This window comes from Diadema antillarum, unplaced genomic scaffold, assembly GCF_040938485.1.
Source record: "Diadema antillarum isolate AM-2024a unplaced genomic scaffold, OU_Dant_1.0 seq00000512_RagTag, whole genome shotgun sequence".
Lineage (NCBI taxonomy): Eukaryota > Metazoa > Echinodermata > Echinoidea > Diadematoida > Diadematidae > Diadema > Diadema antillarum.
In genome coordinates, this window is record NW_027271466.1 from 3,282,430 (window position 1) to 3,307,653 (window position 25,224).

A 25,224-nucleotide genomic window follows, 5' to 3' on the forward strand; every position below is an offset into this window, starting at 1 on the left:
GATAAATAAAGGGGGGCGTGTGCCTCTTGCGCCCCCCTCTGGATCCGCCACTGAACATGTACACTATAGCAGACAACTCTAGGCACTTACCGGCACTTTTCCTTCACTATTAGCTTCCCTTACAAAATCATGAAATAGGGGGTAATTTTGGTGCTCCCCTTCCAAAAGCCTGTGATAGGGGGTCAAAATCCTAACCATTCCCTTCCGTAAAGGGGGTATCTCTATTAAGTTGGAACAAGCATATGTGTATGGTCGACCGTCGAGGGGGGGGGGGGGGGGTATACTTCTCAGGCCACTAGATAGATGGCACATTACAACTGCTGTACTTATTAATCATTCTTATCTCTTTTCTTTCGACAAACAACTTACATTTGTACAACTCTCTTATCAAGAATTAACTCTCTATGTGCCATTGATGGAAACACCCTGTGTGCCACATTATTCTGAGACACCAACAGAGTCATGCTTTCAGAAGATGTTCCCTCCTTTTTTAATCTATTTAACTTCTATAGAGCTCGGTTAACCTGGACATGCAGTGAGCAAAGTTGTAGTGATAATGCCAAGCTTTGGTTTGATATAAATTGTATACGACTAATCTATGATTGTTTTTCTTTCAAATGACCAGCTACATTACTGCAAAGGCGCATCTTTGCACACAAAACAGTGACAGAAACTTAGAATTTACACACAAATCCTGTAGGGAACACCACTTGTTAATGAATCACCACACAACATGTACACTATTGATATGGAAGAAAGGCGAAAGTGCATTGAAAGCTTTCATTGTACTGTGGCTTTTGGCGATTAATCGATCGGTTTAGGTGGGTTTGTGCATTTGAGCAGAATATGCGAAGTTTGCACGCCGTCGGTTGAGTCAGGAGTGCAAACTTGGCACATAAAGAGTTAATTGCAGTGCGACCTTTCCTAACGGGCCTCCCTTTATCCAGATGCAATCTTGATTTTTTTTTTCCATCTAGTAATTACAGGGCAAAGGGAGATTCCAAACTCAGACAGAAGCCATGTACATTAATTACATATTATTCCTAACATATTTAACATACATCCACATCAAATTTTCATCAAAATAGCATGCACTGAGATATTCACAACCCAATATCACAGCAAGAACAAGGAGAGAATTTTTTTTTCTCAATCGGAGCATCATAATTATAGACAATCATTCATTGAGCCAATTTTCAGAACGCAGACCAGCTGACGAGGATGTGACAAAATTGATAAATATGTACATGACTGTAGCTACCATTGAGTAGGCAGCTGCATGTTTTAAACATTGAGTCTCTCATATCCAGCCAAATTTTTTATACGGATGAGGGCTGGTCCCTACATGTCCGGATAGGAGAGGTCAGACTGTAATCTGAAACTTAGATTTCTGGCGTGTAATTCCATGAAATCAGACGATCAAATAGAATTAAAAGCAATGGATACTCCAGTATATCAATTGTAGAAATGTGGCAATGAACATATCATTCTTGGACATGACTTCACAAATCTTACAGCCAATCACAGAGTTGTTGGTGTGTCTTGTCCAATTGCCTGCATGGTTATAGATGGCCTGTGTATGAAAAATGGAAAAAATACAAGAAAATGGACTAATTGCAGAATAATAACAGTAAACAGTAATGAAGGGTATTTCTATTGTACAGATACAATAATGTCATACATGTACTTTACTGGATATCACAAAATCATAGTCATGACATGTATACATGTGTGTATATACACTGTACAATAATAAGATGAGTTGTAACCTGGCCTTAAAACCTAGGTCTACTTGCTTGCCTTATAATCAAAGAGAGATTATTCTAAATCAATACCTGTTACCAAGGGAAATTTGTTATTTCCCTGAAGGATAATTCAACAGTGTTTACTTTGATCCTGATGAGAAGTTATGAGAGTATCATGGTAAAATGATTGATACAATGATTTTATTTCTGCAAGATCCTGTATGTGCTCTGGCGCTGCGCCATGAATAGCTCTGTACGCTGTTAAGAAAGTTTTGAAGATAATTCTCCAACTTACATAATATCATAGATTACACTGACAGGAAACAAGAAGAATGGCAAACTAATCTAGAACATGTATTTCAAACCCTTTGTAATCTACCTACCTGATTGTCAGGTAAACACAGAAGAAATTGTCAAAATAATCTAACAATCTGACAATGCATTAATGACATTTTTTCCCTAAGTGTCTGAAAATGCTTTAAGATTATGTGTGATATTGAATAATTTGTAAAATGATTCTTTTAATATACATCACACATATGACTGTCCAAATGCAGGAATGAGACTTAGTGACCAAACCTTAGCATTTCTTGCAGATTCAAAAGGAAACATATCAACATTACATTTCTTATTAGATAGTTTTAAAACTTGCTGTGGAGTGAATGTCAAAAATTATGTTTTTCATCATACGAATTGAGTATTTGAAGGATTATTGGATAATAACCACTTGTGAAGATGCACAGTACATTGCTCTATTTAGAAGCAGAATTATTCTCATCTTCTGCTCAACAGTTTATAGGAGAAAGGATACAGAGCCCTGTGTATCATCCATGACAAATTTATCACTTTTAGGATGTTATATGGGATTTCTTGAAACAGCCTAACATAGTATACAAAGTAAAAAAATAAAAAGGGGGGAGCCAGCCAGGAGCCTTCGGGTACAATTACCCAGATTATATGAAACTCCTTCAACATAATAACATCAACCTCAATCCTCAGTTCTCTGTCATTTGAATATTCAAAGACCTGAACCAAAGCAAAACCTTATCATTTATTCACAAAACTAATGTGTTTGAAGAATGGGTTCACAAGGATTTAGGTCTGATAAGATCTAAAGCTGTACTCACATGTAACAAAACCCAAAATATTACATGTTAGTTTTAACAGGGCTGTTACCCTATTGTGATTTTGCCTATATGCTGACTGCATTGGTGGTAATAATCCATTCATTACAAGATGTTGCTGAATGTGATCTGCCACTGCTACTTGTATCAGTTCAGATACATATTGCAGATTGCAAAACAGGTTTGCAATTAGTAAACTACGAAGCTGTATTGGGCCTTTTCATTAAAAGCTTAACTATACATAACATCCAATTACTGTGAAATTGTCCTTTTATCACAGACAGATTGACAGGATTTGTAAGGAGTGGCAACAAAATTCTAATGCTATATACCTTCAACCTGCTTTGTGAGTTTTGGATCTTATACATAAAGTTATGTCTCTTTTTTAACCATCTTTTCATATCAGTGTATGTACCCTAAGGGGAAAACTGTATCAACTTTATCTGAACTTTATTGCAAGAGGGTTGTTTAGGAATTTTTCTGCTATTTTTGATTGAATATTGTTGCACTATCTCACAACTTTCTGCTAAAATGTGCACTAAACTCACTGGTGGACTTTTTCATATTCCGCAAAGATTGTGCCAATATGAAATAACTTATTTTCTGGTCAGTGGCAGCCCAGGAAACACATGCATTATAGTATTCTTGGAAAGCATGATTCATCAAGAACAAAGTTGTACTCTGTATGCTCTTTTATTATCACCATGTTCATGTTTGTCATGACTCTTCCCTGGGACTCTTCATCCATATTCTTTATGTTCCTTTCATTTCAAATTGCTCAATTCTACATAATACCAAGGTCTTTTAGGACTCAGATTCATATATTTTGTCAGGAGTGGTGCATGTTTGTCAAGAGCAAATAACGATAAAGAGTTTTGAAATGATGTGATCAACTCATCTAAACTGTTGGTGTTTTGATACTGGGAACATTTGCTATCAAATTAATCTGAAAAGTTTAAATCTATCTTGTGAAAGGAGACCTCCAGATGATTTTCAGACTTTTATGTATATATATATATATATATATATATATATATATATATATATGAACAACTATAAATTGGTTACACTGGGTGCAGATTTTCAGAATTTGTAGTGATTTGGATGAGGAATAGGAGTGTTTTCAGCATTTTTAACAAATCACAATGAACAAGGATGATGACATGACAGCCTCACCACAAGAATGCAGAAGTAGAGGCTCAAGGAAGCAGAACAAAAGAAGAAGGCATGCAAAAATTATACACAGGTGAACTAAAAGCATTTTGTATTGTGATGGAATTACATTGCTACATTTCTGAAATATATGAGGCTCCTATGTTATCATCTTTGTTCAGTATAATTTGTTTTGGGTTTTTCAGAGTATTGATTTCTCTGCTCAGGAACCACAATAAATTCTACAAATCTTATTCATGGAGCTGTTGATTTATGTACTATACTACAGGATGTGAAATTACAATTGTCTGGAATGTCCCTTTTATAAAGTAAGTTCCATATTCTATTTTTCTGATGCCAATATTCTGCAGAATGAAGAGATAGAGAAGAGACAGGTAGCGGAAGTAATTTTCAACCATTCACTCACTAGAAGGTAGAATTAGTGTATCAAATCATAAGCCTTAGGCCCAAAACCACCATTTCCATTCATTACTAATGCTGCACTAAATACTTTGAATGAACATGAATATTTAGCATTTCTATGAGTATTGCATTATAAAGCAATACAATTAAATAAAAAAAAAACAAAACATGTAAACTTTTCAGCACTGGACTTTCAAATCATACATGTAACTCCTGTTGCAGTGGTGCATAATGTCAAATATGTGACCCTGCACTACAGAACCGACAAAATAGGCATAGATTTTTAGTTAAGGGCACATTCTGAAAGAGCAGACTCCAAGCTTTAAATTGATAAAACTCAATTCAAATGGACTCTACAGACCTATCTAAAAATTGCAAAGAAAGCACACACTCTGGAAAAGAGTGAACTGAGAAATGAGGCTCAGAAGAATAGGGTCTATTCAAGCGCTTAATCTTTAGTAAGTGGTGCTACCTGTGCCATGAACAGGAAAAAACAAACAAACAAACAAAAAACAAAAAACAGGATTGTAAACCACTGTAGCAACAAAACAACAATAAAGGGATTATCAGATTATGCTGAAATTGAGCATGCTCTATTAACACATTTTGTCCATGATTAATGTAAACTTTCAAAGCAGTAGCATAAACTTTTTAAAAGTTATCGTAAAAGAGGATGTTTTCATTGAAACTGATTGACAAATAAGCAAGTTCGGATTTAGCTCATGGGCACATTGGTATGAATGACCTTTCTTTTTTGTCAGTCGGTAAGGGGCACTGCACTCTTTTTCAGCTCATACCAGTAAGCTTTACGTAACAATTTATGGGATTCCTCAATCTTGTTCAAACAAAGAATGAACTTATGTAGACCAGATGGCCAGAATGATCCGTCAAATAACACTTGGAAAAGCTTTCATTATTTTGCACTGAATGTATTAACAATCTCTTTCTGTTGATATTGCCAAATACCATTTTATCTGTCAGATGGATGTGCTGGCAAGCACCATTTATAAGGATTGCATGAATAATCATTCCATCACAAATGCTTATCTCAGTGAATTAAAAAACCAACGCCTCTGTTGGTACGTTTGACATTTTTTCTGCCTATGCGTAAAGTTGAATTGCGAACTGGCTTATTGCCCTACATCACCATAAATATGCACTGAATTGATCAGTGTTTTTAAGTAGTAGCCATGATAATGAAAATCATGGACGAACACTGAACTAGGTCTTCTTTCCATAGCTCAGTTGGTAGAGCACCGAGCTAGCAATCCGGAGGTCTCGGGTTCCAATCCCGATGGAATTCCATATTATTTGCTCATTTTTCCGCTAATGATTTACATACATTTCTGGTCAGTTTTCTTCTGTTTGCTTTTGTTACATACTCAAAAAGCTGCATCACTTCGGTGATCCCTCGCATTTATCCCCACGTTGAATTATCCTTTGGGTTTATGCCAAGCTTAAGTGTGTGTGTGTATGTCACACACATACACACTGCTAAAGCTTCTGACCATCTGAGCATTGAGAATTTAGGGTTTCTGGGACGAGCACTGAACTAGGGCTTTCTATTGCTCAGTCGGTAGAGCACCGGGCTAGCAATCCGGAGGTCTCTGGTTCGTATTCCGATGGAATACCATTTTCTTTGCTCATTTTTCCACTCATAATTTATATTCATTTCTGATCAGTTTTCTTCTGTTTGCGTTTAAACAGTTGTCAGTTTACTATTGATGCACAAAAGAATTCCACAGGATCATATCTGTCTTTGATGATCGATGTTTGATGCCGCCGTCTTGTTAAGCAATCTGAAGATCCATTTTGAATGTAAACATAATGTTGACTAGCTGCACTTTGGGTGTTTATTCATTAAACAAAATGAATTTTCACTTCTTGACAAAGCATAAGTATATGAAAAACAAAAGTCAATCCCGTCCAGAACTTTGTCCAAAAGTGTAAAATCATAGCTGTAACATGTGAAAGTGTTGACAACTGTAGAACTGTACCATACTGAAAAACCAGTTTTATCACTTTTCCATTTAATTTCACCTTATAGAACTGATAGATATATGGAATTATCTTCAAGTATGATTCTTTATTAACAGATATATTAAATTTGTGCCCGCGCATGCCCAGTCAAGTAATTTTCATTTTTTTATTTCATCATTTTTTGCCCAATTTTTATTTGTGCGTCCCTATGTCTTTTACCATAATATCACCAATTTTTTGTAAGTAGGGATGGTGAAAAGTAATTACCATCACAAAGACATATCTTCCTGGAAAGTGGTTGGTGATTATGCAGTGAGACACAAGCCAATTGTCTTCCATCTGCATGGCAGATCCAGTTAGGCACATGCTTCACTGAAAAATATTTTTGACTGGCGGCATCAAACATCTAGCAAAGGAGATAAAGCAGTTAGACTCCATTCTCTTAAACCTCCTTGGTACGCCTATGATTTCTTTTATCATGGCTACTAATTAAAAAAAAAAAAAAAACACTGATCTATTCAGTGCATATTTACACTGATGAAGGACAATTAGTCATTCAGTTGCAACCCAAAAAGGAGTTGTTGAAAAATGCTGAAAACCCACTTTCCCATTCATTTTATGATCCCAAACTTAAGAATAAGGTAGAAGAAGAATTTAGCTCTTTCAGAATGTATGGAACAATTGAAATTGACTCTGTTAAATCATTTCACTTTGTTGGTGTTGTGGTGCATGATCACATCTACCCGTGACAGAATGATTATAACTGAATATACCAAGATTGAGGGTGAATAAAAGTTGTGTGATTGTTGTTGCTTCATTATATTTAAAGGGATGGTACAGTACTGGTGGAGATGAGAATTGGACTTTTAACTTTTTGCAAGATACCAAGAAAACACTTACGAAATAGTACAGTGCATACCAATTTAGGAGGAATTCAAAGTTTATTCGATGAAAATCGGGTTTGGAATGACTGAAACATCCAAAAACAAAGTAAAACAAAGCGATTGTAATAAAGTGTGGGTCCCACACCTTACTAGAATCGCTCTGTTTTGGATATCTCAGCCATTTCAAAACCAATTTTCATCAAATAAACATTGAATTCCTCATGGAATTACATGCTCTTTCATATTTCACCAGAGGTTTCTCATTATCTCATGAAACCATGTTAGAAACCTGAAATTAGGTCTCAACCAAAACTATACAATCCCTTTAACAGGATCATATGAAACCAAAGCTGCATTTTAGTCTAGTGCTCTTCTAGAGCATACCATACTGTACCATATCCTTGGCAGAGAAGAGCTCTATCTATAATATCCCTGAAATATACCATACTGAACCAAATGTGGACCACTTTGCAAATTGCTTCAAAAGCATTTCATACTGTACCATGCTATGCCATGCTAGAGAATGCTTGATCACAAATTTTTTCAAAACAGTCATTTTGAAGACGAAAAGAATGTGTGCAACACATACTCCGTCATAATACACACACCAAAAAAAAAAAAAATCATTCTCTTTGTATAAAAGGACCTGTATAAAGGGTATGCACACAAGATGAATGTTTTGGTAGCTACAAAATGTGTGACTCTTGTGACTCCCAAAAATAACTATCAAGGTCTCCACACAGCACTTGAACACTCCCAATTTGGCATGGTATGGTATGATAAGGTGGGTTAGCTTGGTAAGGTTTACTTCAGTGTTCTTTTTGACATTTTAATGCAGCCTAGGACTCCAAATGCCATTACAAATGTTGTTAGAGCAACAGCTAAAAATCTTCTCAGAGAAAAGCAATCATTAGGAAAAGGTGTTTATGATTATGGCTGTGCTTTGTGCATGTTTGACAATTACTTCACAGGCAACTGATTTGCAAATACAGTGGAAACTCGATATAACGAGATGGTCGGGACCGAGTCATTTTCCTCGTTATAGCCGATATCTCGTTATATCAGTAGGCATAAAAGAAGGCATAACATAAAGACATTAATTTGCACATGTGGGACTACCCATCATATTTCAATCAATACTGATAACTTGATATTGTGTGTGAGGGAATTACTCACCTTTATGGGTAAGAAGATGTTTTTCGCCCAGGAAATCCAATATCAAGTCATGAATGTGTTTCTTATTAATTGTAGATGTTTGAATTTGTAAATTTATAAAGCTTGCGATTGTATCAAGATCGTATGTGGATTGGTATGTGGTTATCGTATGGGTGTGTGTTGTATGGAAGCTTAAATATGGGCTGCACAATGTTGTGTGTGTATGTGACACATTCTGTATGTACATTATGACTGCGTGTGTGTGAAGATGGGGAATTCCCTATGTAGAAAGCCAATCACAGCATCAGATTGTCTCATTCCTGCTAAACGTCATGATGATGTCATGCATACATTATGGCCGTCCCACCACATTTTCTGCATGTATCAGTGTGCGCGCACACACACACTTACACGTATAACATGCAGTGCTAGCTGGAGTGCACTGACTGTTTTTGGCGCATCAAGCTTTACAATCTCGGAAGATGATAGCACAGGCGAAGTAAAGCTTTACCGAAGGCATTTTGCTTTACCTCGCTATAGCAGGTTTGATTGGCTATGTTTTTCTTTGTTTGGAAGTCACAAAATTTATCTCGTTATAGCAGTTATTTCGTTATAGCCGATCTCGCTATAAGAGTAGCATTTTACATAGACTTGTGAGGAAGGAAATTTGGGACCGGGAAAATTTCCTCGTTATTACCGATATCTTGTTATAGCAGTGTTCGTTATACCGAGTTTCCCCTGTATCCCAAATTTTGAAATGCTAACTATGTTGCATTGGATAATGTAGATGCTGATTAAGCTGGCTGTACCAATAACATTATTTCAGGATGCAAAGGCCTGAATGTGTGTTATCAAGTGTGATACAATTGTATTTTCATGTAATAATGCAGAAATGTTTTAAACATCACTAGGTAACAACATATCAAGCATAAATCCTATCAATAATTTTCGGTAAGCACAGTATACAATCAGCTCTAAAGTCTCTAAAAATTGCAAGATTATCGACGGTTTAAGATATTTTTGCTGTTATCATCTCTCCACCATGTATGCATACTCACCATACGTCTTTGGGTTGGTATTTCTCAATTTCTTTTCATCCTTCCATAGTTTTCTCCTTTGATTTCATCATTTCTGGCAGGTCTCTTGTATGTGTCTGTAGGGATGGACACAGGATGTCATGAGATCACACAAAAGAAAACTGTGAATATGATTTTGATATGTACGCAAAGGCTGTGATGGCACTATCTGTGTGTGTTATTGCTAGGTACTTTCCACTAAAGCTCATGCAGTGGATTCTGCAATATGCTTGAGGAATGTTTCTGAAAATGAAAATCTGTCTATAAGAGGGTCTTTGCAACAATGAATAACAATGAATTGAAAATTGAGTACAAATGCTTTGTAACTTCAGACAAGACAGCTCTGATCATTTATAATCATTTAAAAGGGTCTCATTAGAGAAGGACATAACACCTTGCTAGGACATGTGACTGTCATAATGATGTTCAAATATTTCTCTTCTGTGAGTGTGTTGGGGGGGGGGAGGGACATTAAGACCATGATTAATGCTATATTTCCTGATATTTCACAAATGAATTTACTTTTTGGTTCGAAATACACAACTAATGATATGAGAATTTTCTTGATTTACAAAGAATATTGTGATCCAGTGAGTCTCCAAGAACTAGTGCATTGTCATATCTTTGGGGATCTCCCCATTCATTTCTGAATATATTGAATTATTGGCATTCTTCGATATTTGGTAATAATGATTTATATGTGTGTTTTGAGAGTTTACAGAGACACCATATAGACAAGAATACAGTCACTGTGTTGTCAATATTTTCCTCATATGGTCAGTTTTACAGTAAAGGGTGTAACTTTGATGTGGCAAGGGTCAAAAATTAAAGTTGTGTTTCCATTTTTATCTTTGCTTTTATTTTATATAGGAATGTCTATATTTTCAATATTTTGTCATTCCAGAGCTTAATTCTTAGGCTAAATATGAAAAATGAAGTTACTATTATGGAAGTTTAGATAAATTTAGGTAAAAACAACAAGAATGTTTTGGTCACCCACAGCAACCAAATGAAGATAAATGGTGGAGGTAATGCAACTTTTCATTTGCTGTGAACATATATTTGAAATATCAAAACACTTTTCCCCCAACAGATATTCGCTCTTGCAATTATTTGGATGTGAACTTCAAATTTCAAGGTAAAAATGGTACCTGACAAACTATTTTTAAGTTAAAAGAATGTTCTAGAAGCAAGAGCCACTCTAAACATAGCCCTAAATAATCTCTTGGTAACAAACATTTATCAACCCAAATCCCAAAGAAATTTGATTATTTTTGACAAAGTTGAAATTTTCAGACTTGTGAGTTTCGGAGGCTTCAGTTAACAAACTAGTGTGTTTCGGAGGCTTCAAAGCTGCTAACACAAAGTTCTAGTCCTGTATTCACTTAAAATAATAAAACTACAGTAAGCAACTATCACTACATGCTAGAATAAGAACAAGGCATCAATAAAATGTGAATAACAGTATACAGATGTACATTTTATGGCAGTGCATAATGTTTACCCTTCATACAAAATGTACTTATTATTATAAGGAAATTGGCTTCCACAAAAGTGAATAACAAACCGTGTACACTTTGAGCAATGCTCAGTTCGAATTTATGACATTACATGAGGCAATATGATTCTAAAGGAAACTGCAACAGTAGCAATAAAAGTACACTGATTAGGAACATCTTTTTTTTTTTTTTTTTTTTGCGGTTTAAAGTTAGCAGCAACGCATGTTTCGGAGGCTTCATCATGACTGTTAACATGCAAAAATGGCCCATTTTAAAGGTGATATGAAGTACATTAATGCAGCTGATTGTTTCCAAATAACTAACAATGTTGTAACATGTAAAATAGTATTTATTTGTATGCAGAAAAAAGACTTTCCAACATATATGTTAAGAGACAAAGAAAAATATTTTAAATCTTTATGCTCAGTTGTATACATACACTGTATTTGCATATCCATGACTTTGGCAATGCAGAACATGATTAGGCCACACACATGAACAGCTGTATGCATTTGTCAAACTTTTCATCATAATGCAGTAAGAATTACTTTCAATGAGTTAGAACTGTAGCTATAGACTTAATGCAAAGATTATGTTTGCTTGCTTTATAAGTGCAGTTTGTGGGATGTATATTGACATAAACCACCCATCATAATTGTTTTATATACATATGTACATGTGAAATCAATTTCAACTGTTGATGAGAAAGGGATAGAAAATAGACTATGTGATGGCATGACGGTCAGATTACAACATAGCATTGTAAAATATAGAAAGGGGAAAAAAGGTTTATAAACATTCTTTTGCATATATGACCATGCCTGATATCCCCTACTATAGCTATCAAATGCAGTGATCATGGTTATAGAAGAGCAATCTTAAACACCGATCAGCCATTCCATGTAAGGGTCATCATCAAACTGTCATCATCAAAATGGAGTTGGAATAATCAATATATTGGTGATATTATCATGGAGCTCAATAGAAATTGAAATGGTCAAGATCCCAGTCATCTTTTTGAATCGCCTGTTGAAAAGATAAATGTACATACCCTACCCATGACTGTGTACGAATTTGAATTCAAAAAAAATGTTGACCAAATGTATAGTTCCCTATAATATTATATGATAGTTAGAATTTTACTTTCTTTTTCTGTGGTATACAAGTCACCCCTGTTTCATATCATTTTCGTTTTCTTTTTTTTTTTAATTCTTCAAAGGCTTTTTTTTTATAGTTATTTTATAAAATTCCAGTTTGTGTGACTCCTGTGACAGCTAGGAGGCCTGTTTTTGAAGGTACGCATTGAGAAATTGCTAACAGAACTTTTACTGTTTCTAAAAATGACAACCTTTTTAGCAAAAAATTGAAAAGCAGCAAATGTGTTTAAATATCTAAGTTTTTTAGAAACCCACAAGTTTGTTTTAAATAGTATATGAACCCACAGACTACAGTTTTAACCCTTTGAATTTCAAAATAGTTAGGGGCTTGTAACTTTTTCCAGAAAAGCCAGGACTAAACAGATTATAAAGATTTCAATCATTTCAATATTGTTCTTCATGAACATAACTTCTCCAGTCACCCACCCATGTAAACTACATGTACCCCATGGCAACAGGCTATTTATAAGTAGAGGTCTATATGTCATTTATAAACAATCCTATCCCAACCATTACTGTCCATTTACTGCACTGAGAACTACATCCGCAAACATGTCATAGAGTCTCACACATGTATGCGAAGAGATGTTTCGTAACACAAGTTACATTTTGTTTAATCAAAAATAGTCATGTGGTCACTGCCGGCATGATAAAGTATGGAAAATAGGGTATAGTATCAAGATTGTGTTGCACCTTGCATGCCTCAGATCTGACATACAGATTGATATGAAAACCTGTCTGAATGAAGTAATCAAATGTCAAAATTCCAAAACAGTACCCTGTGATCCAAGTCACACCACAGAAATGATAATCTGCAAGATGTTAGCTATTGTCAAATCCAATCACAAATTTATTGATTAATTATTTTCCTCCAAATAAGTATTGGAAATGAAAGCCAAAGAACTTGTTAAGAAATGGAAAGCTGAAAAAGTCAAGATTTTAGTACATGGCAAAAACAAATGCCATGTGAGTAACAATGGAATGGATTTGTCAATGGGTTATAAATGGATATGTAAAAGATTGTGTTTCGAAACTATTATACTCAGATGATAGTGAGTCGAAAGTGTAAAAATCCAAAAAGTATTTTCCACCATTTGCTCTGGATCATGCATAAAAGATACAACCTTAAATTCAAAAGTAATATATTTCTTAGTTAAGTATATGCTTCCCTCTTGAATAACCATCTATTAAAGTCCTTGACTCTTCAGGACAGGAATAGTGTTCAGTTCTTTAAAAAAAAAAGTGTATTTAGCACTAAATAATCAATTGTTTGTTCTTCATTATCAAAGTCTAACCAGTCAAAAGAGTGATACAAATATGGTCACAACACTTCAACTTCTCTCAAGAGTAAAAATGAGTTATCCAACTTATGAACATTGATGTATCCACAACTACTTGCTTTGTTGCACTACTGTTGCATGATGTGGGCATGCACGCAAGCTGGAAGTCACTTTCATTACTCACAATATCTAGCCTGTTCCATTGTTTCAAAAGGAAACCTACAGAATAAATGCTTTTCATACATTTAAACAACTATCTACACCTTGCTTGAGGAATCATTAAGTCTCATTCAGTCCAAACAGTTATTTGATAGACTTAGAATTACAAAATTGTAATCAAAACATTCCATTTACATGCTGTTAACATAAAATGAAGCCTCTGAAACATCTGGAAAATTAATCTGGTATGCCTTATGTTTTTATGAAAATCATGTATGTTATGTAGGAAAGTGATGGGTAAATTTGTCTTTTTTAGTTGATATACACTGTTTAAACATATTTGTGGGGCAACATCCTCATCTGCTAATATTTTATTGCTGAATGAAAAGGTGAGTTATGTGTGACACGTCTGCACTGTTTAAGAAAAATAGGTAAATCGTATAGTAAATCTATATTGGTGAGTAAACAAAGCAGCCAGAACACTGAATGTGATTAAATATCTTTAGATATGTCATAAGCGATCATTGGGTGGGTGAACAATAAATCTAATTTGATTTTGTCCAGAGAAAATCACAAAAATGCAGTGTTAACATCCTTTTGAAGCCTCCGAAACCACTTTTTCTCTATAAAGTGTATTAGCTCAAAAAATTATTGCAGTATCATAATGTTTTTTTATTATTTTTGTTGTCTGTCCATGTCTGTTGATGATTTCATGGCATAATTTGGGGCAGACACTCAAAGAATTTATCAGAAATGTCAAATTAGATGTTTTTGCTGTTTCGGAGGCTTCATGCATCTCGGAGGCTTCACGTGTTAACGGAAAATTTGTATTGTCTCCTATTTTCAGAGAGTTTGGCGGATCTTAACTATTTTTGGTCTATTAGGTTAGGGCCCCATATCCTACATTTTGACATATAGATTAGGTCACTTCTCTTATCTATATTCATATTATTTGACTAAACACTTTGTTTCGGAGGCTTCAAAACTGCTAACGGAAATTTCACTTGATGGAATAAAATTATCACAAAATTTCAAATAGCCCTAGAATCAAGTAAACTTTGATGTAAGTCTAAAGTTTAGCTGTACCTTACTATTTTCAGCATAAAAGAAAGTAACCAAAATACATCCACTGATCATTACTGTCCATCAAAGTTTGTAAACAATTGTTAACGGAAAATGAAGCCTCCGAAACCTCAAATTTGAAGTCATAGTATTCTAAAATAAAGGGCCAGATACAAACCAAACTAATTTGGTCATTTCAATTGACCATACAACTATGCTTTTAACATAAAAAATTAGATCTCTGCAGTTGCTGTAGAAAATTATTAACATTTCAAAAATGTTATATAAATTTCAATGCAACAAAATAGTCATTTTTAGGGTACATATGTGACTGTCAAAACAAAACGCATCAATACCTGGACCTGATTATGCTACCCAAGGTGGCTACTCATAAGGTGACTCACATGGGAAAAAATCTTTGAGATCTGTAAATCTATGTGTTCAGGGTGGGCCAAAAGGCTAAAAATTGAAAGTTACACCCTTTACCGTAAAACTGACCATATATCATAATTCATATAAATACAAGAGAACAAGTAGAACTGTTTACATTGACAAGATCTAGAAGATACGAAGTGCAGAATAATCAACTAGAGTACAAAATCGTGCAGAAAGGGCAGAATGTGCAGAGTAATCAGTAATGAGCGCATAAGAGCATGAGGCACCTCCCCCCTCAATGAAATGTGCAACAATAAATGAAGTAAGCAGTTTAATCAAAATCATTCCAGAGGTGATATTGTAAGAACTCTCTCAAACTCTAATGAATAATTTTATCAGTGTTACACATGAACTTATATTGAGTCAGGCAAAATACAAAAGAACAGAACCAGTATCTTGCTTCACAGTAGGCCTACTTGGTTAGAAACATTTTGCTTTCAAACTTCTGACTAATTTCCAAGCAAAGTATTTCCTCATTTGAATTAACCAATCAAGTCAGTAGATTAAAGCTTTTGTAGTATGGATATTGAACTTATGTCAGTGTGAAGTGTTCATGTTAGACCTACACACCAATTAGATGACACCAGGTTTTAAAGTTAGGGTTGAAACCAGGAAATAAAATGTCAACTGAAGTTACTTTTATGATCATTCAGCTCTGTGTTCTCTAGGATGCAATACTATAATAGTCAGCAAATATCAATGTGCATACTATCCATATCATAACAACAAAGCTATTTCATCACATCACACACCTAAAACAATAATGTAATCACTGAACAGCACTGTCTACGCCATGTGGTCCCAATTGGATGATCATTATGTCATTACAAGATGTTGTTGATTGTGATCTGCCACTGCTGCTTCTATCAATTTAGAAACATATCATTGCAGATTACAGAACAGGTTTGCAATTTCTAAACTGCAAAGTTGCACTGGGCCTTGTCATTAATAGCTAAACTATACCTAACTTCCAATCACTGTGAAATTGTCCTTTTATCACAGATTGACAGGTTTTGTATAGGAGTGGCCACAAAATGTTAATGCTATATATACCTTCAACCTGCTTTGTGAGTATTGGATCTTATACTAATATCTCTTTTATAACCATCTTTTGCACATCAGGGGACCGTTTCATGAAACTTTTTGTCAGTGATTTACACTGACAACTGTTAAAAGCTACTGAAATCCTTGCGTCTAATTGGCTGATAGCAAATTTGTTGATGAAACGCCCCCCTGATGTACCCCATGTACCGAAGATGCTTCAGTGTGGATAATGAGATTGCATTAAAAAGACCAATAACCTTGTGTGTATCTAAAGCATCTAAAAAGAGTTTTATGATGATATACCCCATGATCATTTACCGTAGTCATATCCATCTATTTAAATAAGGACAGTTAATAAAGATGTGATGTACAAAGCTATTTGTACCCTAGGGCAAGCTTTTGATTGAGTGCAAGAAATCTCAGGTATCCTACAAAGGAGATAGTGATTTTGAGATGTGCTAAATATACAGAAGACATGATAGTCTCTTCTCGCAGTTAGAGCTGACACAGCAACTGCTGAGATAAAAGTGAAACTGCACTTAAAACACAGGTAACATCATGATCTAAATCATCAGGTTTAGAACATGTATTTGCATAATACTAAATTGTAGCTTTTATATCATAGTTTTTCTTGTATGAAAACAAGAGAGCATAAATGTTATGTGCAATAAATTCAGCAAAGTTGAATATGCTCACCTTCAGTACCTTGGCAGTGCAAATGAAGTCCACATGAGAATGCAAACTCACATCAGCATCAATATTCTGCAATAGGAAGAAAAAAAAATATCTTTGCCTTGTTTTACATTGCCACTCTAATACTTGGATGGCCCCTTGAGATTCAAATTTCCTTTGATTTATATCCTAGATGTCATGATGTAGCATGCTTTTGCTGGTTTTAAATCTTGCTTATAGGCACTTGGCTTTGGACCGGAGAGTAGAAAGTCATATCAAACAGTTTGAATACTGATGCTTCTTTCTTTTATCCTAAGTACACTGATTTAGAAGGACATAAGATTCAGAACATGAGTCATGGGGCCTGTTTCATAAAGAGTTGCATTTGATCTTGTGCTAAATCTATTGAATGTAACTCTGTAAATTGAGCATAAGTTCAATATTGAGTGTAAGTCCTCTTTCATAAAGACACTTTTGATATCAAGAAAAATCAAGTGTAACTTTTAGTAGATTGAGCATTACTTGCGATCAATCGCACTGTTGTTTATGAAATGCAATTTCCAACTGATTCCAACTTATGCTCAATCTTGATGAAATAAGCCCATTGTGACATGACCTTTTAATTTAATTGTTGGGACTTCGATTCATCTTGACAATTGATATTAACACAAAAGTGGATTTTAATCCCATTCTATAAACGCAAGATGAAAGCAAAATTTATGTCATTATCAACATCTCTGTTTCATCGATATACATTATATCTTATACACATAAGCATATTTCTAATCATATGTGGTGAGACTGATACCACTGTACCAAATATAAATACAATGATTTCAAGATTTACATTCTCAACTCGAATCAAAATTAAACCCCTCTTGTGTTGTTGTGTATTATATTGAGGGACAGATGTAGGCAAATAAGATAATTGTATCATATAAAGTGTTATGTCATTCAAATCTATTTCCTGGTACTTACCATGAATGAAGATGATTGAGGCAGAGGACGACATTTTCCACCACAGCAGGCCAAGGAGTGCTATTCATTTTATAGTCTGTTAAATTAAGAAAGATGAAGTATTTTGGTGCCTTAGATATATACATGTAATGACAAAAGGATATTTGCAAAACATCCATTCCACGTATATGAACACTATATGAGCATGGTGAACCAAAATCTGCAGGAAAAGCATATAAATAATTGAAATTAAGAGTAAATCATACTCTTATCTGCCATAACCACGTAATGCAGCTAATGCTTGATGAGAAGCACAGTCATCTTAAAAAAAAAAGAACTCTCAAAGTAAATGAAACACACATTACACCTATACTCTTTATTTTCAGTGGAATTTGAATTGTATGAAATGCTTTCACTATGCAAAGGAAAAGAAACAAAAGCTCCTTTCATCTTGCATTGGCATGAATTTCCGTATATATCAATATGTCTACTTGAATTCTTGCAAAACAGCTTTTGTAAGTGTAACGAAAATAATGACAATGTTAATGATAATATTTTATCAGGTAAGTGGAGGAAATTGATGCGATAATGAATCAAGTGTAGTAGTTTGGACTTCATGATCCTCTGCCTGATTAGTTCTTCATTAATATAGTACGTATATGCCATACCTGGCAATTCATCTCTTACCCAAGCACGCTACTATCATTCAGTTTCCCCATACGCAGCAATAATATCTGCCATAACAGCCTACTGTATATACAGCGTGTCTCAGAAAAAAAAACGAAAACAAGTTTCCTTGCAACTTTTTACTACCGAAATCAGACATTTTCTTTATGAGATCTACATCAATGGAAAGATAAACTTTTCTTCTTTCATCTGATGTACGACTTAATGTTCATTGTTCATGCATGACTGAGTTAGGAAAATGAACAGTGGTGCTATCAAATTTTCATTCGCACAAGCAAATGGTGACTTTAAGTGATTTTTTTTTCAAACTCTTAACATTACATTTTCGAAAAACAAAGTTGATAACCTAAATATCCATACTTTTCTTCTTTCATATGAGACCTTATGTGTCAAATATGAATAACAAATGCTTGAGAAAAATTTGCATGAAAGCATGCTTCATTTCTACCGATTCTACGGATAGTCAAAAAACAAGCATTCAGCTCTCCCGACTTAGCATTAGACAATGGGCTCACCCGCATCATTGACATGATTGAATTCATACAAAACAACCTCAGTGCTACAGTGAATGTTGTGGGGGGTATTTAAAGAGAATGTTGTATGAGATGGAAAGCCCTTGGTTGTCATTTATTTAGAATAAGCTATGAGACTTAACCAATAATTGAAGACTAATATCATGTGCATTCTCAGGCTGCATGCAGTCCAATGGCCATGGGAAATCAATGTTGCAATTTACAATGGCACACATTTTGATGATTTTGTACCTCAAACTTGTCTCAGTGTATTCATTCCTAGCTACATTTCCCTCATGCGTGGTTCATCCTTCATCACTGACGGTTTTGAGGTTTTTGAAGGGGGAGGCAAAGCAGAAAAAGAGGGTAGGCCTACATCACTTTATTCATCACTGGACTTGCGCTTCTAACATTTCAAAGATACAAGAGTAGGGCAAAAAGTCATCTTTGTTTGGGGGGGGGGGGGGGCACGGAATACTTTTTCGGTCGGTTACTCCACCCCCCTCCCCCCCCCCAAAAAAAAAAAAAAAAATTCTGCTGATGAACATTCTTTGCTCTGTGGTCTGTTGCATGGTCAGGCAAGCTCATGATTAAGTGATAATTTATGACCCTATTCCAAACCATCTGTAACAATCCCTTTTAATACCTCCTCCCTTCATGTTTGTGTAAATTCATTGAAGCGTGAAGGTCATTGTTATCTGCCAAGTCGGGCAGGCGTTGGGAAAGCTAAATGGCTCCTTATTTACTATATCTTTCTGGGTAAAATGGAAGTATATTTTCAAATTGAGTTTTCTCTAGCAGGCGTAGACAATTTTTTATATGCCTGAGATGTCATATGAAAGCAAAAAGAATGGATATTAAGGCTATGATTATATTTTTTGCAAAAGATGGCCAAAAAGCCTGAACAGCTCAATCAAAGTCGCAATTTGCCCTTGCAAATAAAATGTAGGAGCACCACTTTCCATTGTTCTAACTCATTCATGCATGAATAAATAATGAACAATGAGTTGGTCATCAAATAAGTAAATCTTTCCATTCATGTATATATCTCATGAAGCAAAGTATGACAATCATTGTGATTGCAAAGAATTGCAATGAAACTCGGTTTCGTTTTTTCTGGGACACGCTGTATGTCCTGCACTATCCTTTTCTTTGCTTTCTAGTGCATGATGTACACATAAAACAAAATGGTGTTCATTGAAAAAAAAAAGAGATTGTTGACACATAATGAGCAAACAATCAAACTCGTTTTGACAAAATTTTACTATCAAAAGTTTAATCATGCATCGCAACAATTACTGGCTGTCCTCTAAAATAATATATGACTACTTCATGATTATCAAAAACATACTAAGACTAAATGTGACCGTGCACCTCAAAACGAACATAAAGTCGCACACAGTGATTTTGCGTGAGGACTGAAAATAAGTGAAATGGGTTAACCTAGCCAAACTTGACTTTTTCATATTTTCTGAAAGAGCGGGTCTTCTTTTACATTATGCTAAAATTTGGTATCATGAAATGGGCAGGAAAGTGTGTTTTTTCAGCAGTTTATCTCGAACATTTTTGGTAGAATAGTGTGATTATGTGTGTCTTTAGAATCCCTTTTTCATTTCTGAAAACCTTGTCCACACTCTTCACTTTCAACTCTAATAACTTTTGAAAGGATAGTGCTACTGCTTTGAAAGTTGGCATTAATTATGTACAGAATGGGTTAATGAGGCATGCTTAATTTCACTTTAATCTGATAATCCCTTCAGTGTTGTTACTCTGGTGGTTTACTTCCTGTTTTTTTGTCCCATTCATCGCACAGCCAGCATGGTTTGGTAAAGATTAAGCGCTTGAATAGACACTGTACTTCAGAGCTTCTTTTCTCAGTTCACACTTTTCCTGAGTTTGTGCTTTCTTTCCCATATTTAGATAGGTTAGGACAGTCCATTTAATTTGAGTTATACATCATTTTAAAGCTTAAAGTCTGCTCTTTCAGAATATGGTCTTAACTAAAATGTCATGTCTGGTGACTTTTTGTTTGTTTTTGGGTGCAGGGTCACAAATTAACACAATTCAAAGTGATGAATTAGACAAAAAGTTGAATATGCTTTATTACCTTTTATACAGATCAAGTCCATGCTGAATGTGAAGTCTCCTTAGCATCAATTTCCTGTAAGATTAAAGAAAGGACGCTCACCTCTTTGATATATGTATTCCATCATTCATATTGGCAAAAAAACAAAACAAAACAGCGAGAACAACAAAAAGACTTGCACCCCAGTTGAGCAAAGGAGTGCTCATGAAGCACTTTGACTTTGAAAGTGACTCTGTGTCTGTTCACATCAAGAATCATTGCTTGTTGAGATCACATGCAAAATGGTTGAGAGGGGCATAATTGCTTTGGAATTCCTCACATAAATATGAACTGTACAGTCCATACAGTATTCCACTTCTGTTGGTTATATGTACTACATGATGTGAAATTATGAAAATTGTCTGGAATGCCCCTATATGAATAACCACATTCCTAGCATCTCAGATTCATCAAAGGAAAACAATATACATGTACATGTAGGTAATGTATATTCCCTTTCTCAAGAGTAAGAGGCTACATCAACCCAAGAGTCAAGTGAATTCATAGGGTGTCAGTTAGTGGAGAGATTTTTGCTCAGCAGATTAACCATGTCCATATTTCCATTGTATGAAGGATGCACCTATGTGGTACTATCCCCCCCCCCCCAAAAAAAAAAAGGAATCTTTCACATTTGTGTAGGAGATATACAGGCTATGAAATTTGGTAGACACTTCAATGATTCTCTTCACCATGGTACATTATATGCCTTCTTTAATTCAATAACTCGTTTTTGGACACCAGATAGGCAACATGTGTGCTGTACATGATGCAGGAAGAAGCCAATTTGTGCAATTATTTCAGTAATTCATGTGCTAAGGTTTTGAAATATTATCTGAAAGTTCATGTAGCTATTAGAAATCCCAATTTTAAGCATTCATAATTTGCATTCTAAAGATTTCAATGTGCTAAACATGGAGAAAAGGGTAAACAATATTAGTATATAAATTGTAAGCATGGCTTACTGGTTCATGAGGCCAATTAACCCATTCAATACGAGAACCTGGTAGCCAGTTTTATCAAGTCTATGGGGATTTTGGAATTTAGTTTGGGATGGGTGAATTCATTACTGCAATTAATGACACTATCATAATTATTGTGATTTCTTACAGGCTCAGTATCAGCCAATAAGTAAGCATTTTACAAACTTATATCGAAAGATCATGGCTATTACAAGAGGACAACTTCTGCACTATTACTGAATTGTACACTCAGTGCCCTGGTATACACTTTGGATAATATTATTATGTAATTTTCTCAAAGGTATCTTTATGTTACAGTGAGGTACAAGAGAAAAAGAGAACAAATGGCACAGACTATTCAGAAACGAGAAGCTCACCAAGAATATGTGTGGACATTGCTTTGTCATTGTACTGTGTTCAGACATTTCTTGATGAGTGGAAGGGTTGAACACCTGAAATATAGAGAATGAGTAGAAGGCACAAACACAGGCATATATTGATTAATTTTCAGCTATCAGCAGGATACAATTCATTGGGATGGAATCCCCTGGTGACAGTAGATCTAGAATAAAGGAATTAATAGTATACTAAATGGCTATTGGCTCTGGTAAAGTACATTATGTATGTCGTTGGTTGTACAATATATATTACAATCAATTACAATGTTATTGCAAATGATAGAATGGTCTTGTAAAACTCATTTGTATGCCAAGATATTGCTTATATAAATGCATTTTTTTCGGACAAATTTATCCCTTTATCATTGATCTTTTATCAATAATATTAATTAATGCTGTGAGACCCTATCTACCTATTAAAACTTCTTATAGCCATGAATGACTCTAAAGGAAACTGGTGAAGCAAAGTGAGCACATCTGTGCTTGATTTACGAGCACTATTTAAGATTACACATCATTTTTCTATCTCATTCCACACAAATAATTGCTCCCCATGTGTAATTTTTTTTTTTTTTTTTACAGGAACTCAATATTTCTACATGATGTCACCCCTTTATTGAGTAATAGTGTGAAAGTACTCGTGACGATTCTGCTTCAAATTAGCTTTCACAATTGTTTTGTAGTCCTTGTGAAACTATGTCTAGTTAAATTTTGCACACTGGGAACACAACAATATGTACTTTTTGTATACCCTTGTTATAATGAGAGGGGTAAATATCCCTCTGAACTGATAGATTTTTCTTTCTCCTGTGTCTTTTATATCCATTTCTAACGAAACACCTATCATGTGCATACACAGATGAATGCATCTGAAACATATATCATTCATCTATTATCTTATCTAATGTCCCATATGTGACCCTGCATCACAAAACTTACAAAAAGTTGCCAGACATGGATTTTTAGTTTAAGGGCAGATTCTGAAAGAGCAGACGTTAAGCTTTGAAATGATATACAAGTATAACTCCATTCAAATGGACTTCCCTCACCTATCTAAATGCTGGAAAGAAAGTGCATTCTGGAAAAGTGTGAACTGAGAAAAGAGGCTCTGAAGTACAGCATCTATTCAAGCACTTAATCTTCACCAAGCCCTGCTAGTTGTGCGATGAAAGGGACAAAACACAGGATGCAAACCACCTGAGCAACAACAATGAAGGGATTATCAGATTAAGCTAAAATTAAGCATGTTCCAAGACATTCTGTCTATGATTAATGCTTAGTTCTTTCAAAGCAGTAGCATTATCCTTTCAAAAGTTATCAGACTTGAAAGTGAAGAGTATGCAAAGCATTTCAAGAAATGGAAAGGGGCCTCTAAGACATACAAATTGTACCTGATCACAGAGACTCCAACTCTCCCGTTTTCGACGGGAGATCTCCCGCCGAAAACCCATTTTTGCCAAATCTCCCGTTCTCCCATTTGAGATTTAATTTCTCCCGCCCTGGCTCAATGTCTCCCGTTGGAAAGGATTTCATACCTTTGCTATCGTATGTTGCAAAAAGAAGCCTTAGATAGCACCAGAGAGCATCTGTAACCCTAGGAACTTCGCGCTTCGCACACATAAACTTGGAGTCTCCCGTTTGCTTGGGGTTTCAGGCGGGAGAATCTCCAGATCAGAAGGTGCTTGGGGTTGGAGTTTCTGTGATCATTCTACTCTCCCCCAAAAAGGGTTGTAGAAAAACTGGTGAAACACACTTTCCCATTCATGTTATGATCCCAAGCTAAAAAAATAATATAGAAGAAGGATAGCTCTTTCAGAAAATATGAAAAACTAATGATTGATCCTGTTGACCCATTTCACCTTTTTTGAGGCCTTACGTAAAACCAAGGGGTGCGACTTTTTGTTTGTTTTGTGATGCATGGTCACATTTTAACTTACCACTTGGAAAAGCAAAGAAGACCAATTCAGACCATGACATCTTCAGGACAACAATATCCAAAGAGCTAGTCATCAGTTCTGTTGAGAAAAATGAAGGCATTTGTTTTTTGTTGTTTTTTATATTTTAGGCGCGTCATTCAGATGTGAATATTTACGCCTTTATAGTGTTTAAGATTTTCTCTTTTATTTTTATTGACACATTTGCCAAAACATCTTTATTGAGTGCATAGACACCATGTGATAAGGGTGTGTGGAGACTGCATTCATAAAGTCATTTCATTTCATAAATTCATTAATTTCCACATTAAAAACAACAACCATTACAGTTTCAAGTCATAGTATAAACATAATATTCATTGTGGGGACCAATTAAAGCCTTTCAGGCTTGATGGGAATATATAGGCCCCAAAGTATACAAGACTTTCTCAACTTAATATATCTAGAACACAAATGGTATACAATCAAACAGCCTGAAGAAGGAAAAGAATACAGAGTAAAATACTGGCAGAATACAAAACTATGTTGCTACTAAATACGGAAAGTGAATCTTAAGTTGTTTCTGAACTGCTGCAATGATTTGCAATTTTTCAGGTCATTTGGTGTAATTATTTCCACAAAATGGGACCTTGATAAAAAAAAAAATGAATAAATTGTTGACTGGGATTATTCGATTATGTTGAGAGGAGGATGAAAACTTTGTTGGTTTCTTGTATAATAAGAATGAATACTGCTGTTGAGATGAAAACATCATTGTAAGGGGGCTGGTAATGCACTAAATAGATACTGTTGCATAAGAATTGCA

The 25,224-nt window shown here is 35.1% G+C and overlaps 1 protein-coding gene and 1 long non-coding RNA gene across 2 annotated transcripts in view; one reads left to right on the forward strand and one right to left on the reverse strand.

The window, feature by feature from the left end:
• The window catches only part of LOC139734197 (uncharacterized), a 54,157-nt gene that overhangs the window by 6,829 nt on the left and 22,104 nt on the right, over nt 1-25,224 (forward strand). The window lies entirely within an intron of this gene.
• On the reverse strand, nt 279-17,903 carry LOC139734148 (uncharacterized). The gene is made up of 4 exons (XR_011711145.1): nt 17,826-17,903; nt 16,872-16,937; nt 9,522-9,616; nt 279-1,573 (listed from the first exon to the last, which is right to left on the reverse strand). It is a non-coding gene; the product is annotated as an uncharacterized lncRNA (long non-coding RNA).